This window comes from Dipodomys spectabilis, unplaced genomic scaffold (assembly GCF_019054845.1).
Source record: "Dipodomys spectabilis isolate Male_0828 unplaced genomic scaffold, ASM1905484v1 ptg000542l, whole genome shotgun sequence".
NCBI classification, from domain to species: Eukaryota; Metazoa; Chordata; class Mammalia; order Rodentia; family Heteromyidae; genus Dipodomys; species Dipodomys spectabilis.
This window is the reverse complement of record NW_024871219.1, coordinates 210,911-226,730: the sequence shown is the minus strand read 5'-3', so window position 1 is coordinate 226,730 and position 15,820 is coordinate 210,911. Positions and strand designations below refer to the sequence as shown.

Genomic DNA, 15,820 nt, shown 5'->3' with positions numbered 1-15,820 from the left:
TGGAGGGGGTAACAATGTTCAAGAGGAAGTGTACTCATTACCTCACTCATGTAACTGTAACCCTCTGTATAGTAGCTTTACAATAAAATAAAATAAAATAAAAAAAAACAAAGGAGGGGGTAATTATGGTCGATAGGAAATGTACTCATTACCTTAGTCATGTAACTGTAACCCCTCTGTACAGTATCTTTACAATAAAAAATATTTAAAAAATTTAAAAAAAAAAATTAAACGTGATACAACTTGTTACTCCTGTGTAAAATTCAAATAACTGACAAACCGTAAAATTACTCCATTAAATTATGTAACTCAGTAGTCCTTAAAATACACCTAATATACATGATTGTATAACCATTGCACTACTAATCTAATTCCATAATACTTTTAGTTGTTCTAAAACAAATGCCACATTTGTAATAGCTAAACTATACAATCAGTGTCAGTGCCCAACAACTGAGTAGATAAGGAAAATGTAGCATATATACACAATGGAGTATTATTCAGCAATAAAGAGTGAAATTATGTCATCTGGAAGGAACTGGAGGTTATCACGTTCAGCAAGATAAGCTAAATCAGACAGAAAAGAATCCCATGTTTTTACTCATGTAAAGAATCCAGACCTCCAAAAACTAATAGTAATGTGATGTGGTTGTCCAAAAGAGAACGTTTTTCAAGGAACCAGTAGGAGAAGAGTGGGAAAGGAGAGAGTGAGAGAAGGTAAATATTTCAGACATTTCAGTTCAGGATAAATCAAATGTGTATGAAAATAGTGTAATAAAACCCACCAAAAAAAATTTTTTTTGGGTCGGTCATGGGGCTTGAACTCTGGGCTTGGGCGTTGTTCAAAAACTTTTAAAAGGGAGAAGGATGGAGAAAGTGGGGGCCAAGAAAGAGGAATAGAAGGGGTAATTTTAATCAGAGTACATTACATGGCTGTATGTACGTATCACAATGAATCCCCTGTTCAATTAACTTGAGGTAATGAATAAAAGATAAACTATATTCATTAGCAGTAACTCCCTATCCTCCCATTTGTATTCCCTAATAACCACTAATACACTTTATTTCTTGACGCATTTGCCAATTCTAAACATTTCATAAACATGGAACCACCAACTATATTAGCTTCTGGGTACCTTCTTTCATTTAGCACAGTATTTTCAAGGTTTACCCAGGCTGTAACATCAGTTCAATACTCATTCCACAGTTACATTCCACCGAATATAACGTGAGAGAAATATATAAAAATCAATAACTTTTATCATGGAAAGTTTGTCCTATGGTCTCAATGTTGGTAGCTCCCACAAAATTGGTACCTTAAAACCCAGTATGAAAATATTAAGAGGCAGAATCTTTTGAGAAGTGATTAAAGTCATGAGAATTCTGCCATGATGAAGGGAACTACTGTCTGCTTTTAAGACCGAAAGGAGCTGCTCCGCTCTTTCTGCCAAGTGAGAATAAGAAGTTCATCCTTTGAAGTAAACAGCAAGGCCTCACTAGACACAAAACCTGCTAGTACCTTTATTTTGTACTCTCTGCCTGCAAATAAAACTTCTGTTGTTATCAATCACTCAGCCTAAAAGTAAGTAAGTATAGCTCAAATGGACACAAAAATCTAAGACACAGAAATGAGGTTATTTTCAACAACTATAATACTTATGTAAAAATTTTGAAGAAATTTAGCAAGTTCAGATTCATATGAAAAACAATATATTCTTTTCTGTTATTTGGTGGCACTGGAGTCTGAACTCGGGGCCTCCGGATTATTAGGTAGACAACTTTACCAATTGAGTCATGCCCCCAACACACACATCTTTTCCCTTGACAGTTATTTTTCCATAGGGACTCAAGTTTTTGCCCAGGCCATCTTGAGACCAGGATCCTCCTCCCTGTAACCTCCCCGACAGATGGGACTGTACCACCATGCCCAGCTTCTTGCTGCTGGGCCTCAGTTAACTTTCTATTCAGATTAGTCTCTGAAATCTTCCCAATCTTTACCTTCCAAGTAGCTGAGATTACAGGTTTGAGTCACTGAGCCAGCCTATTTATTATTAAAAGGCACAAATACTACTATATATTTAAAAATAAACTCACTATGCACCAGTAGCTCACACCTATAATCTTAACTATACAGAGGCAGCGATGTGAGGATCACAGTTCAAAATTAGCCCAGGCCAAAAGTCCATGAATTTTTTTTTCCAAATTCATCAACAAAAAAAAATCCAGAAGTAGAGCTGTGACTTGTGGTAGAGCACTTGCTGTGAACAATATATCTCAGGAACAATTCCCAGGCCTTGAGTTCAAGCCTCAGAACCAGCAAAAAAAAAAGGCAAGTGTTGATTGCTGTTCATTAGTTTCATCTAATCTAAATTATGATCACGTTAGTAGAATTTTGTAAATTTTTAAAGGAAGAATTTTCAAATTTATATATAGAAACAAATGGTACAGAACAAAAGCAAAAACATGTACTTCATAAAATAGCAAAAGTGAGTATATTAGGCAAAACAGTACTTAAGAAGGGAGATTCAATAAATATGAAATTTTAAGAAAAAAAGGGAGCAATCACTCAAGCCAACAGAAAATGGTTTAATCTTTTTTAAGAGCTGATAGTCTAAAACAAGAATGCTTTGTTATTCAACATACTAAACTCAACATGAAGATAAATTGCAAAAAAAATCACTATCAGGTAGAAAATAATTTGGGAAACATTTACAACTCCAAACTGTAAACTATAAAGAAATTCACATTTATAGACCTGAGGATCGCAGTTCAAAGCCAGCCCAGGCAGGAAAGGCCAGGAGACTCATCTCCAATTAACCACCAGAAAACTAGAAGTGGCTCTGTGGCTCAAGTGGTAGAATGCTCATCTTCAGCTGAAGAGCTCAGAGACAGTGCTCAGGCCCACAGTTCAAGCCCCATGACTGACAGAAATAACTAAATAAAATAACAGTTCTATCTTTAGAAAAAGGGAAAATGCTTGTAACATGAAAAACAAAGTTTGTTTTTAAACACATAGAAGTTTGTGTAATTTGAAAAGCAATGAAAGTAAAATTTATGTAAATGTTATCAAGTAACAACTGAGAAAATAAAACCAAATGTCTAATACCCAAGGAAGTTCAAATTAAAAAGTAATAGTGAGCTGGGAACAGGTGATTTAGAACTGTAATCCTAGATCTCAGTTATAAGCTAGCCCAGGCAGAAATGTTGAGGATCCTCTGCATCCAATTAACTAGCAAAAAGCCAAGCTAGAGACATGGCTCAAGTGGTCGAACACTAGCTGAGAGGGAATAAGGAAGCCTAGCCAAGGTGAGGCTTAGCTAAGCAGAGGGCAAGCTCTGGTATTGGGGGTGGGGTTTGGGGTGGGGGGAATAAGTAACAATGATAAAATGTTACCTTACTGGCCTGGCAAACTTTTGAAAGAGTAATAACCCTACTGCTGGCAGGTATGTAGGAGAAAGAATTTTCACATGTTCTTGGTGGAGCACTTCTGGCAAGCAATTTGGCAACATCGACTGAAATAAAAAAATATAAAATCCCTTTAACCCAACAATTTTACTCCTGAAAATCTAGACCACAGAAATAAAAGCATCATGAAATAATGACACATATTCAAAGATGTCACATTAAAATGACCAAGAACAAGTAAGAGATAATATTCCCATTAATATAAGAATGGCTAAGTTTTATATAACACAATATGAAACATTCATTATAGAGCTATGCAAAGAATAACAAGTTATAATTTAGACAGAGCAATTCCTTCCAAGATATTATTAGTAAAAAGACAAGTTAAAAAAAGTATGCATTAAAAAAAAATATGTGTTAACAATCCTTTTTTTTTTTTTAAGTTGTAGCCACAAAAATCTTAACACAAAGTGTGAAAGATTACATAAGCAATGGGAAAAACACAGAGTAATAGATAGATCTAATTACACAAACCCAGGCAGGAGGGAAAAGTAATTCCGATGCAGCAGTCCAACAAAAGCTGTCTTTACTATCAGAGTGGTTTGCTTCCTTTCTGTCAGTCTTGGGAGACTTGCTTTTGAAAAGTCCCTGCTTTGGCCAGGTAGCTTGGCACTTCTTGTTTACATTTTAATTACATCCTTTTCCTGCTAAGACATCTTAGCTCACTGAAGTAAAATTCTATTAATTAAGCCGCATCTTTCTGCAGATTGTGAACCTGAGCTCAGCCAATATGAGCAGAGGTTCAGGGCCTTACTAGGTTAGGGATAAAAAGGGAGCAGCCTGCCTGTTCTGTGTGCTTGCTTGCCAAATTCTTGGCTGATGGCTGCACCCATCTGCAGAAGCCAACTTTTTCCTGGCCATGTTAGTATCCAGTATCCTTATTCCTATGTGACACCCCAACATCCCAAGGCATAGCTAACTGTAGGATCTTCAGACTACCTTATCTATAGCTTTTTTTTTTCTCAGTCATTTAGAGGTGGAACAATGAAGCACCCTATAGTTTAGAAAAGTTAAATTTTAAAAATGGGCTGGGAAGGTGGCTCAGTGGTAGAGCATTTGCCTTGCATGCATGAGGCCCTGGGTTCGATTCCTCAGCACCATATAAACAAAAAGAAAAAAGCCGGAAGTGGTGCTGAGGCTCAAGTGGTAGAGCGCTAGCCTTGAGCTGAAGAGCTGAGGGACAGCGCCCAGGCCCAGAGTTCAGGCCCCAGAACTGGACCCAAAAAAAAAAATTTTTTAAAAATGGAAGGAAGCCAATAACTGATGTTCTATTGAGTGGGTTACCAGTTGTGCTGGAAAACTTTGGGGTCAGTGTGAAGAATGGGCCCAGAGCTAGATAAAGGGCTGAGAGATCTTATGTGTTTACACACCCACCCCTGTCCTTCTCTGCTTGTGATTTGTAGCTTCTGCAGCAGGATGAGAACAAAGAGGTATCAAGAGCCCAGCACTTGTGGCTTAACACTGTTGAGACAGTGTCATCCAACAGCCAAAGGTCCTCAGACAGATGGAGTCACAAATCCTGCCTTACAGCCAGGAGACCGAGAGTTTACGGACAGGACAATAAAAGGATTTGCTACATACTTCTTGGTCACTGTGATGGCTTTCTTTGTCTACTAGTTACCTTTATTTTGGGGGTTTATTACTGGGGTTTCAACACAAGGCCTCATGCATGCATGTTTTTATTAAATAAGCCATACCCCTAGTCCTTATTGCTTAGATTCTTTTTGAGATAAGTTCTGCTTAAAACAGCCTGTACTATGATCCACCTATTGGTTTCCTCATTAGAGCTAGAATGACAAGAAAACATCATCACACCCAGCTACTGAGAAGAGGTCTTGCAAACTGTTGGGGCTGGCCCCAAACTCTAATCCTCCCAATCCCTACCGTCCTTGTAGCTAGGCTTGTGAGCATGAGAACCTCGGACCTAGGCTGGTGTTATTTACTAAAACAAACACATTGATAAGACTCAGGTGGCTTACTTCTATAATCTTTAACAAATCAGAAAGGTGAAATCCAGAGGACCAGAATTGAAAGACAGCAACATCACAAAGACCAGAGGCTATACTGCAAAATAACCAAAAAAAAGTGGGGCTGGAGGTGTGGCCCAAGTTGCAGAACACAGCCAACCGAAAAAGACCAGCAAGTTTGAGGCCCTGAGTTCAAACCCCAGTACTGCCTCTTAAAAAAAACGAAAGGCTAACGTTCAGTTTTAAAATGCTTCAAGTTTCAACGATACTCTAGCTGACTGAATTAAAAGGACTGTATGGCTGGCAAGGTAGCTCAGTGGTACAGGTAGCACTAGTACTGGGTTAAATCCTCAGCACCACACACAAAAATAAAAATTATGTATCACCATCCAAATAGAATTCTTGGAATATAAAATAGTCCAACACTCTAAATCAATAAAATACACCATGTGTTATTTCACCAGCATTAAAAGCACTAGACAGAATTCAACACCTTGCATGATTTTAAAAATAATCTCAATAAATACCATGAAGGCCTCTATGACAAACTGGTAGTTGCTATCATACACAATAAAGACTAAAAGTTCTTGCTCTGCAAGATGTGAAAGAAGGTAAGTAAGGCCACCTTTGCCATTTCTATTCAAGATTGTACTAAAATCCTATAGGCATGAACCACTCACACTAGGCCAGACGTGTGTGCGTGTGTGCACGCGCGCACGCGCGCATGTGTGTGTGTGTGTGCGTGCGTGCGTGCGTACGTGCGCGCGCGCGCACGTGTGCCAGTCCTAAGGCTTGAACTCAAGGTCTGGGCACTGTCCCTGAGCTCTTCTGCTCAAGGCTAATGCTCTTCCACCTGAGCCACAGTCCTATTTCTGGCTTTTTTGGCAGTTTAGTGGAGTCTCAAAGCCTTCCTGCCTAGGCTGGCTTTCAAACACGATCCTCAGATTTCAGCCTCCTGAGTAACTAGGATTATAGGCATGAGCCACTGGCACCTAGCTAGCCATCAAAATGTTTATAACACTCTAGGTTGTGTTCATTTGGTTGTTTTTTTGAGTTTTTTTGTTTTTTGTGGGGTTTTTTTTTGGTAATAAAGGGCCAGGGGAAGGGTGAGTAGTAGAGAAGAGTGGCCCTGAGATTTTAGGACTTCTATTTTGTGGGGTTTTTTTTTTGGGGGGGGGTCTGGTCTTGGGGCCTGAACTCTGGGCCTGGGCGCTGTCCCTCAGCTCTTCAGCTCAAGGCTAGTGCTCTACCACTTGAGCCACAGCGCCACTTCTGGCTTTTTTCTTTTTGCTTATGTGGTGCTGAGGAATCAAACCCAGGGCCTCATGCATGCAAGGCAAGCGCTCTACCACTGAGCCACCTTCCCAGCGGCCCTGAGATTTTAATTCAATTTGCAATCCTCCTACCTCCATTTTCGGAGTGTTGGAATTATAGGCATAAACTACCATCCCTGGCTTAACCCATTTTTTTTAACTGAAATACCTATTGTAACTATTGTATAAAACTCCCTTGCTGTCAAACGTTTAGCAATGATAAAACAAGTCCTTTTTATTTTGTTATTAAACATTTGTTAAAGAAAAAGAAACACTAGTTGGGCCAGTTGTCAATGTTTTCTAAAAATAACCTTGGTATGGTGTCATCAAACTTTAAAAGGTTAGTTTATTTCAAATTTCAAAATCGGGCATGTTAGTATTAGAAGATTCCCTTTTCCAGTTTTCTCTGCTTTCCAAACGCTCTATTTACAATCTTTCAAAGCAATAAATAAATAAATAAATGAGATGATAAGTATATCATTACATATACATCATTTGCAACTTACAGACCCATCTCAGAAGCAGTCTCCATTAGCAGCCATCATTATCAATATATAGGAAAGGAAACTAAGTAAAAAGGAAATAGGATCTGCCCTAAAACTGAGCAACAATGCCAAAACATTCTCCTGCCTCCTGATAGTTCTGATAGTTACCTTGTTAGATCAATTTCTAAAGACAAGTAATTGAAGCCAGGCACTAGTGGCTCATGTCTGTAACATTAGATACTCAGGAGAGGCTGAGATCTGAGAATCGCAGTTCGAAGCCAGCCCTAAACAGGAAAGTCTATGAGTCTCTTATCTCCAATAAATGGCTTAGAAAAAGCTGGAAATGGGCTGTGGCTCAAGTGGTAGAGTACTAGCTTTGAGCACAAAGAGGCTCAGGGACAGCACCCAGGTCTTCAGTTCAAGCCCCAGGATCAGCAAAATAAAAATAAATAAATACCATTAATGCCAGGTGCTGGTGGCTCCTGCCTGTAATCCTAGCTACTTAGGAGGTTGAGATCTGAGGATCACGGTTCAAAGCCAGCCAGGCAGGAAAGTCCCTGAGAGCTTAACTTCAAAACCACCAGAGGGGCTGGGAAGGTAGTTCAGTGGTAGAGCACTTGCCTTGCATGCATGAGGCCCTGGGTTCGATTCCTCAGCACCACATAAGCAAAAAGAAAAAAGCTGGAAGTGGTGCTGTGGCTCAAGTGGTAGAGCGCTAGCCTTGAGCTGAAGAGCTGAGGGACAGCACCCAGGCCCAGAGTTCAGGCCCCACGACTAGACTCAAAAAAATAAATAAATAAATAAATAAACCACCAGAAAACTGGAAGTGGCGCTGTGGTTCAAGTAGTAGAGCGCTCGCCTTAAGCTGAAGAGCTCAGGGACAGCGCTCAGGCCCAGAGTTCAAGCCCTAGGACCAGCAAAACAAAAAAAAAAGATTAGTAATTAATATCCCTCTTAAGACACTGGTTCCTATAACAACAGTTACACAGTGATTTTTCTTAAGGTAACACAGGAGTTTCTTTTTTCTCTCTTCTAGGAATTCTGTTTCATATCATTAAACAGTAAATAAGTTTCTAAATAATACATCTTTTATTTATTTTTTCTTTTTACTTTCCTGATATTTAGAAAAGCATGGAAAAGGAAATTACTCGCCAAGGACTGTAGTTTGCTATAAAATTGGGGTTCCTCTTTTTAAAAATCTGTTGTGCAGGAATAAAAAACGTTGGCAGAGATACTGTTCCCATGGAGACTCCTGAGCAAAGTATCTTATTGCTGAGCTTCTTTATCAATTCAACCACACATGTTTTACAGTGAAGGATCAAGAAATTGACTCCTATTTTGTCTAATTAAATATTACAACCAGGAAACTCTGTTTGGAAAAGAATGTTTATTTACTGGTACTTATGATTTTTAGTCTTTTTATTTGCTACCCAGCTGTCTTATTGTAAAGATCAAACCATCTTTTGATAGTAAAAAATGTCAGGGCTGGGAAGGAGGCTCGGTGGTAGAGCGCTTGCCTTGCATGCATGAGGCCCTGGGTTTGATTCCTCTGCACCACATAAGCAGAAAAAGCCGAAAGTGGTGCTACGGCTCAAGTGGTAGAGTGCTCATCTTGCGCTGAAGGGCTGAGGGACAGCGCCCAGAGCTAGAGTTCAAGCCCCACCACCGACAAAAAAAAAAAAAAAAGTCCACACCTGAAAATCCAGCTACTCAAGGGGCTGAGATCTGAGGATTATGGTTCAAAACCAGCCCAAGCAGGAAAAGGTCTGTGAGATTCTTATCTCCGATTAGCCACCAAAAAAATGGAACATATTGTATCTGGGGTATCTTTCACAGATCACTAAAAATAAGCAGACATAAGTCTATCGTAAGTGGCAGAATTATTATAAAAGTTCTGAGATAGATCAAATTCTCAGTGGTGTAAGGTTGACAGAGTTTCATGCTGGGCATAGAGATTCAAGCCAGTAATCCTCGCTATTTAGGGGAAAACGATGGAACATTACAGTTTGAGCCCAGCCAGGGCATAAAAGTTCATTCAACTCCATCTAAAGCAATGGTAGAAGTGGTGCGTGTCTGATATCCCTGCTTCCAATCACAAAGGCTCAGTACAGGAGTGCAGCCTAATCATCCACAGTGACTGGCATGGGAAGGTAACAGTAGGAGGACAGAAGCCCAGGCTGGCCCAGGCACAAAGCCAAGACCTTCTTTCAAAAATAACTAATGCAAAAAGGGCCTAGAGGCATGGCTCAAGTAATAGAGTACCCGCACAAAGCCTTGAGTTCAATTCACAATGCTGCCAAAAAAAAGTTTCTTGATTTAGTAACCCATTACTTAATTTCAGAGTAAGGATCGTTTACCAATTCAGTTCATAAAAATACTTTCTATAAACTCTATACTCAAAGGTACATTAAATCTTTCTTTAGTTAACACCTTTATTTAAAACTATTTTAAGGGCTGGGAAGATGGCTCAGTGGTAGAGTGCTTGCCTTGCATGCCTGAGGCCCTGGGTTCGATTCCTCAGCACCACATAAGCAAAAAGAAAAAAGCTGGAGGTGGCGCTGTGGCTCAAGTGGTAGAGCACTAGCCTTGAGCTGAAGAGCTGAGGCACAGCGCCCAGGCCCAGAGTTCAGGCCCCACTACCGGACCCAAAAAGAAAAAAAAAACTATTTTAAATGCCTTGGCTATCTTTAATTTCAATAATTAAGATTATTGTGATGACCAATTTGATTTACACAAAAATGTATTTTTTTTCTTTTTTGGTCGGTCGTGGGGCTTGAACTCTGGGCTTGAGCGCAGTCCCTGTGCTCTTCAGCTCAAGGCGAGCGCTCTACTGTTTAAGCCACAGCGCCACTTGTGATTTTCTGCTGGTTTACTGGAGATAAGAGTCTCATAGACTTTCCTATCTGGGCTGCCTTTGAACATGATCCTCAAATCTCAGCCACCTGAGTAGCTAGGATGACAGGCGTGAGCCACTGGTGCCCAGCTAAAAATGCATTATTTTTTTTTTTAATGAAAAGTCCTATCAGTTAGGGGGCTTAGATCTAGCTATTCTGAGCCTGACCAGCCAGAAAAGCCAGAGACTCTTATATCCAACTCATCAGCAAGAAAGCTGTAAAATATCAGGTGTAGTATTAGCCTGTATCCATTTTTAGGGACTATTAACTGTGACAAATCTGGTGACTCCAAACAATAAAAATTTATCCTCAGTTCTAGAGGTCAAAAGTTCAAATTCAAGGTGTGTGCATGGCCCACGTCTCAAGTGTTTAAAATCACTTTGCGCCTCTTGTAGCTTCTGGTGGGTCCAGATATTCCTTGGCTTGTAGCTTATCTAACTTTAATCTCTGCTTGCATCTTCACATAATTGTCTTCACCCATGTCTTCCCATGGCCTATTTCCGCACATGTATCTTCTAAGGTGACTTGTCATTATCAGAATGATCTCATTTGGGATTCTGAATTAAATCTGCAAAAACTGCCAAAGTGCTCCTCACAGCTTCTATCAGTAAGAACTTGAATATATCTTTTTGTTTGGTGGGAAAGGGAGGGAAGGGATACCACTCCTTAACTCACTACAGAACTCAATTTATATCCTTAACTCACTACAGAACTCAATTTATATGTATGTATATGCTTTTATTATTTTTATTTTTACTTTTTTTGTCATTCACAGGGCTTTAACTTAGGTCCTGGGCACTCAAAGCTAGTGCTTCTATCACTTTGAGCCATAGCTCCACTTCCAGTATTCTGGTAGTTAACTGGAGTCTCATGGACTTTCCTGCCTGGGCTGATTTTGAACCATGATCCTCAGATCTCAGCCTCCTAAGTGCCTAGAATTACAGGTGTGAGCCACTAGCACCTGGCTCTAAGTATATTTTTATTTATAAGTAGCTAGAATACAGGATACAGACAGGTAACAGAGCTGACGAGTGCAAGGACAGCACCCAAGCCCAGAGTTCAAGCCCCACAACCGACAAAAAAGAGAGAGAAAGAGAAAACCATTAACAGTGATTGCCTGTATTTTATATATATTTGAAAATTATGTAAACAATAAGCATTTACTTTTCCATCACCCTCAAAGTACTTCACCTTCATTTAATCTCTTTACTTCTCCAAGAAATCTTCACTCAACTTCCCCCTTCACTAAGAAAACTGAAAGCACTGGAAAATGTCCCTAACTAAAAATCCCACATCTACCAACCCACCAGCACCTACACCATAGGCTCCGCCTCTTCTCCAGTGTCGGTCTTAAAAACTCTGATGTTATTATTCCTCAAACTTTTTCTCTCTTCTACATTGTTATTAGCATGAGTTGTACAAGGGTATATTTCATTATGCCTTAATCAGACTCACCTTCTCTATTACCTTTTCCCCTCAAACTTTTTCATGTGACTTTCACTCTACTAGATCATTCTGATCACATCAATACAAAAACGTATTTTCAATTCTTTAAAAAAAAAAAAAAAAACTCCGACTTAGCCAGGCACCAGTGGTAATGCCTATAATCCTAGGCTGAGACCTGAGATCACAGGTGAAGGACAGTCTGGGTAGGAAAGTCCTTGAGACTCTTATCTCTAACTAACCACTCAAAAACCAGAAGAGGAGATGTGGCTCAAAGTGAGAGAGTGCTAGTCTGGAGCAAAAGAGCTCAGGGACAGAGTGCAGGCCCACAGTTCAAGTCCTACAACTAACCCTTGCCCCCCCTCAAAAAATTTGTCTTAGGGGTTGGAGGCATTGTTCAATTGGTAGAGCACTAGCCAATGAATGAAAGTGTCAGGAACTGAGTTCGAGTCCTAGTCTTAGACAAAAACAAAAAGTTGTGCTAAGCCTATTCTCTGCTGTACATACCATTCTATTTTTCTGTTCATGTGTGAAGCAAAGTATTTGCAAGAACTTTCTATACGTTCTCTTTGCAACATCTCCCATCTGTCTTTTCTTTCCTCCCCCCTCATTTCTCCCTTTCCCTGCGCCCCTTCTATCTTGAAGGGGAAGTTTATGGTTAGAGATTGAACCTGGGGCCTAGTGTATGATAGGCAAGTACCATTCCACTGAGCTACACTCACAGTCCCACTGTCTTTTAAACTCACTCTTAGAAAAAAATTCTCCACTTTTTCCTCTCACCACCAGTCAGCTAGCCAAGATCACCATTAAGACCTTCATTGTTAAATTCAACAGTGAATTCTTAATCCTTATCTTAACTTGATCTTACCAACAGAATAAGTCCAGACTGAAACTGTGTGGACTTCCAAGACAGCTTAAGACCTCCTAGCTGTCTTTCTTTGCTAATACGATGCTGAATCCTCCTCTCCTTGCCAACCACTAAAATTAGGAGTACAAGTCTCTGCAGAAATAACCACAAAGGATCTTCTCTGTCTGCATTTACTCCTTGGACAGCCTCATCTAATCTCATAAAGATCATCTGAAATGACCGTCAATATTGTTTCTCTAGCACAGAAACCTTTCCCAGAATCCAGATTTGAATTAAATGTCTACAAATCCCTACACTGACAGCTTCACTAGTCACCTGCAAGCTTACTCGTCCTGTACAGGCATGTACAAACACAGACATACAACCAGCCAGGAGCTAGTGGCTCATACCTATCTATAATCCTAGTTAAGAGGCTGAGATCTAGGAATCAAGATTAGAAGCCAGTCCTCCCAGACAAACCAGTAAGACTCTAATCTTTGATTAACTAGCAAAAAGTGGAGGTTAAGATGTGGATCAAGGGCTGGGAAGGTAGCTCAGTGGTAGAGCGTTTGCCTTGCATGCCCGAAGCCCTGGGTTCGATTCCTCAGCACCACATAAGCAAAAAGATAAAAGCCGGAAGTGGTGCTGTGGCTCAAGTGGTAGAGCTCTAGCCTTGAGCTGAAGAGCTGAGGGACAGCGCCCAGGCCCAGAGTTCAGGCCCCACGACAGGACCCAAAAAAAAAAAAAAAAAGATGTGGATCAAGTGGTAGAGGACTAGCTGTGAATAAAAAAGCCAACCAAGTGCACAAGGTCAGTTTAAACCCCAGTGCAAGCACCAAAAAAGAAAAAGGAAAAAAAAAAAAGCTAATGCTGAAATCAACATAAACCATCAAACACTAACATGAGACAGTTTCCCACTAACTCCATTAGTATTTACACTACTGTGAGAGGCTTAGTTCATCCTTCCCAGCCCCCAGCCCCCTAAAAGTAATCTGTCATTGAGAATCATGGAAGCAGGGTTAGGGATTTAGCTCAGTGGAAGAGCACTTGCCTAGCAAGTACAAGGCCCTGAAGTCAGTCCTCAGCTCTAAAAACAAACAAACAAACCTAACAAGAATGATGAGGGGCTGGGAAGGTGGCTCAGTGGCAGAGTGCTTGCCTTGCATGCCTGAGACCCTGGGTTCGATTCCTCAGCACCACATAAGCAAAAAGAAAAAAGCCGGAAGTGGCGCTGTAGCTCAAGTGGTAGAGCGCCAGCCTTGAGCTGAAGAGCTGAGGGACAGCGCCCAGGCCCAGAGTTCAAGCCCCATGACTGACCAAAAATAAATAAATAAAAATAAGAGTGCTGGATTATATATTCATTTGGAAAAAAAAGTAAAAATTGACTTAATACTACCAGGGGTAAGGAATGCCTGGCCCACAGGACATGAAAGGTCCAAAAAAAAACATATTTGGTTCATGATGAGAAAGACACATATGATTATTGTCAGCTGCCTTCAGACATCTTGGAGGTGTTTTTTTTTTTTTTTTTTTTTAATACTAGTAATTTTGTATGGCCCAGAAGTGATGCTATAAATATCCAAATGGCACTTGGCAGAAGTGATGCTATAAATATCCAAATGGCACTTGCTTACATCCATAAAAATTAATATATTTAGATATGATGTACATATCTACATAAGCAACTAAAGCTTTTATGATATAGTTGACCTCCACGTAAAAAAGATTTTTTAAAAAAGGACCCAAATATCACTAAGCATAAAAGAAAAAACCAGTTACCATATAAGAACTCTTCTGCACCAGAAGGTATCATTTAGAAAAATCACTAAAGGGCTGGGACTGTGGCCCGTGGTAGAGTGCTTGCCTATCATGCATGAAGCCCTGGGATCGATTCCTCAGGATCACATACACAGAAAAAGCCACAAGTGGTGCTGTGGCTCAAGTGGTAGAATGCTAACCTTGAGCACAAGGTCAGGGCACAGTGGGCTGAGTTCAAGCCCTAGGACTGGCAAAAAGGAAAAAAAAAAAAGCACTATAAGCAAGCTACAGGACAGAAGATAATAACCTATTTAACAAAGAACTTATATTCAGAACAAAACAAAAAGTTCCCACGAAATAAGAGATAGATCATCCAACTAAAACACAATTAAGTCACAAGAACAATCACTTCGCATAACGGAGCATGAAAATGTCTAACACTGATGTGCTCAACCTTTTTAGTAGACAGGAAAAATGTAACTGAAAATCAGTAAATTAAAACATACTTAAGCTGGATGCTAATGGCTCACACCTGTAATCCTAGCAACTCACAAAGCTGAAATCTGAGGTTCAAGGTGTGAAGCCAAACTGGGCAGACATATTGAAAGATTCCAATTAATCAGCAAAAATCTGGAAGCAGAGGTGTGACTCAAATGATAGAACTCTTCTACGAAGCCTAAATAAATCCCTAACCAAACCCACAGACATGGACCCTAATCCTGAATTATAAACTTAAGTCCCCAATTTTCATATGTGAACTACGGTTCCAAATAGTGGAGTAGTTTATATAGATCAATGAAACAATTAAAAGCTGGGGTTTAATAGTTATTATTGGCTTTGGTGTTTTAGTATTTTAATACTCATAAATCCATTTCACTTTACCAGAAAACAAAAATTATACAGAAAATGTTGTCTTAAAGTTGACGTTAACATTGAGAATTAAATAATAATCAAACACAACAGGAAGAGAAATGGAGGGCCAACCACCATCTGTGGAATGAGGAAAGTAAACAGACAAAATTCAAGAAAGGTGGCATGGGAAACAGGACCTAGACCTTGTTCGTGAATGTATGAAACTGAAGCAAATTAATTCAATAGTGAAGAGTGTTCCAACAAATTAAATTTGGCAGTTTGTCTCCAGCAGAGCCCCTGGAGACCATCCTGACCCAGATCCGCTGTTGTTCAGAAAGATCTGTCAGACTATCAGAGCTCAATAACACTGACAATTAAAATGATCCAACTTGTTTTTGAGTTCATTCCAGGTTTTCTAATCAATCGTCACAGTATAATCTATTACCAAAACAAATAGGTCTTCCTACAAAAGAAGAATGCAGCAATTGGCCAACACAGCTTTCATTTGAAAGTTAATTTCCCCTAATTGATACCTCAAACTGTTAAGTCATCTGATTGGATGAAAATATTTCTGCGGGGGGGGGGGGGGGGGGGGGGGGTCGTCACCTATCATCCTAACTACTCAGGAGACTGAGATCTGAAGATCGAGATTTGATGCCAGCCTGGGCAAGAAACTCTTGTGACTCTTACCTCCAATAAACTACTCAAAAAAAAAGGAAGGAAAAAAAAAGGGGGGGGGGCAGAAGTAGAGCTGTAACCCAAGTCGTAGAGCACCCACCTTGAGCAAAGCAGCTCA

At 40.0% G+C, this 15,820-nt stretch overlaps 1 protein-coding gene across 2 annotated transcripts in view; it reads right to left on the bottom strand.

Moving 5' to 3' along the window:
• The window catches only part of Stag1 (stromal antigen 1), a 187,890-nt gene that overhangs the window by 155,063 nt on the left and 17,007 nt on the right, over positions 1-15,820 (bottom strand). Inside the window, exon 2 of one of the 2 annotated variants that reach the window (XM_042670355.1) lies at positions 3,394-3,512. The exons of the other annotated variant lie outside the window; for it this stretch is intronic. The gene's annotated coding sequence lies outside the window, so the exon portion shown is untranslated. The remainder of the gene's footprint in view (positions 1-3,393; positions 3,513-15,820) is intronic. 2 annotated transcript variants of the gene reach the window in all.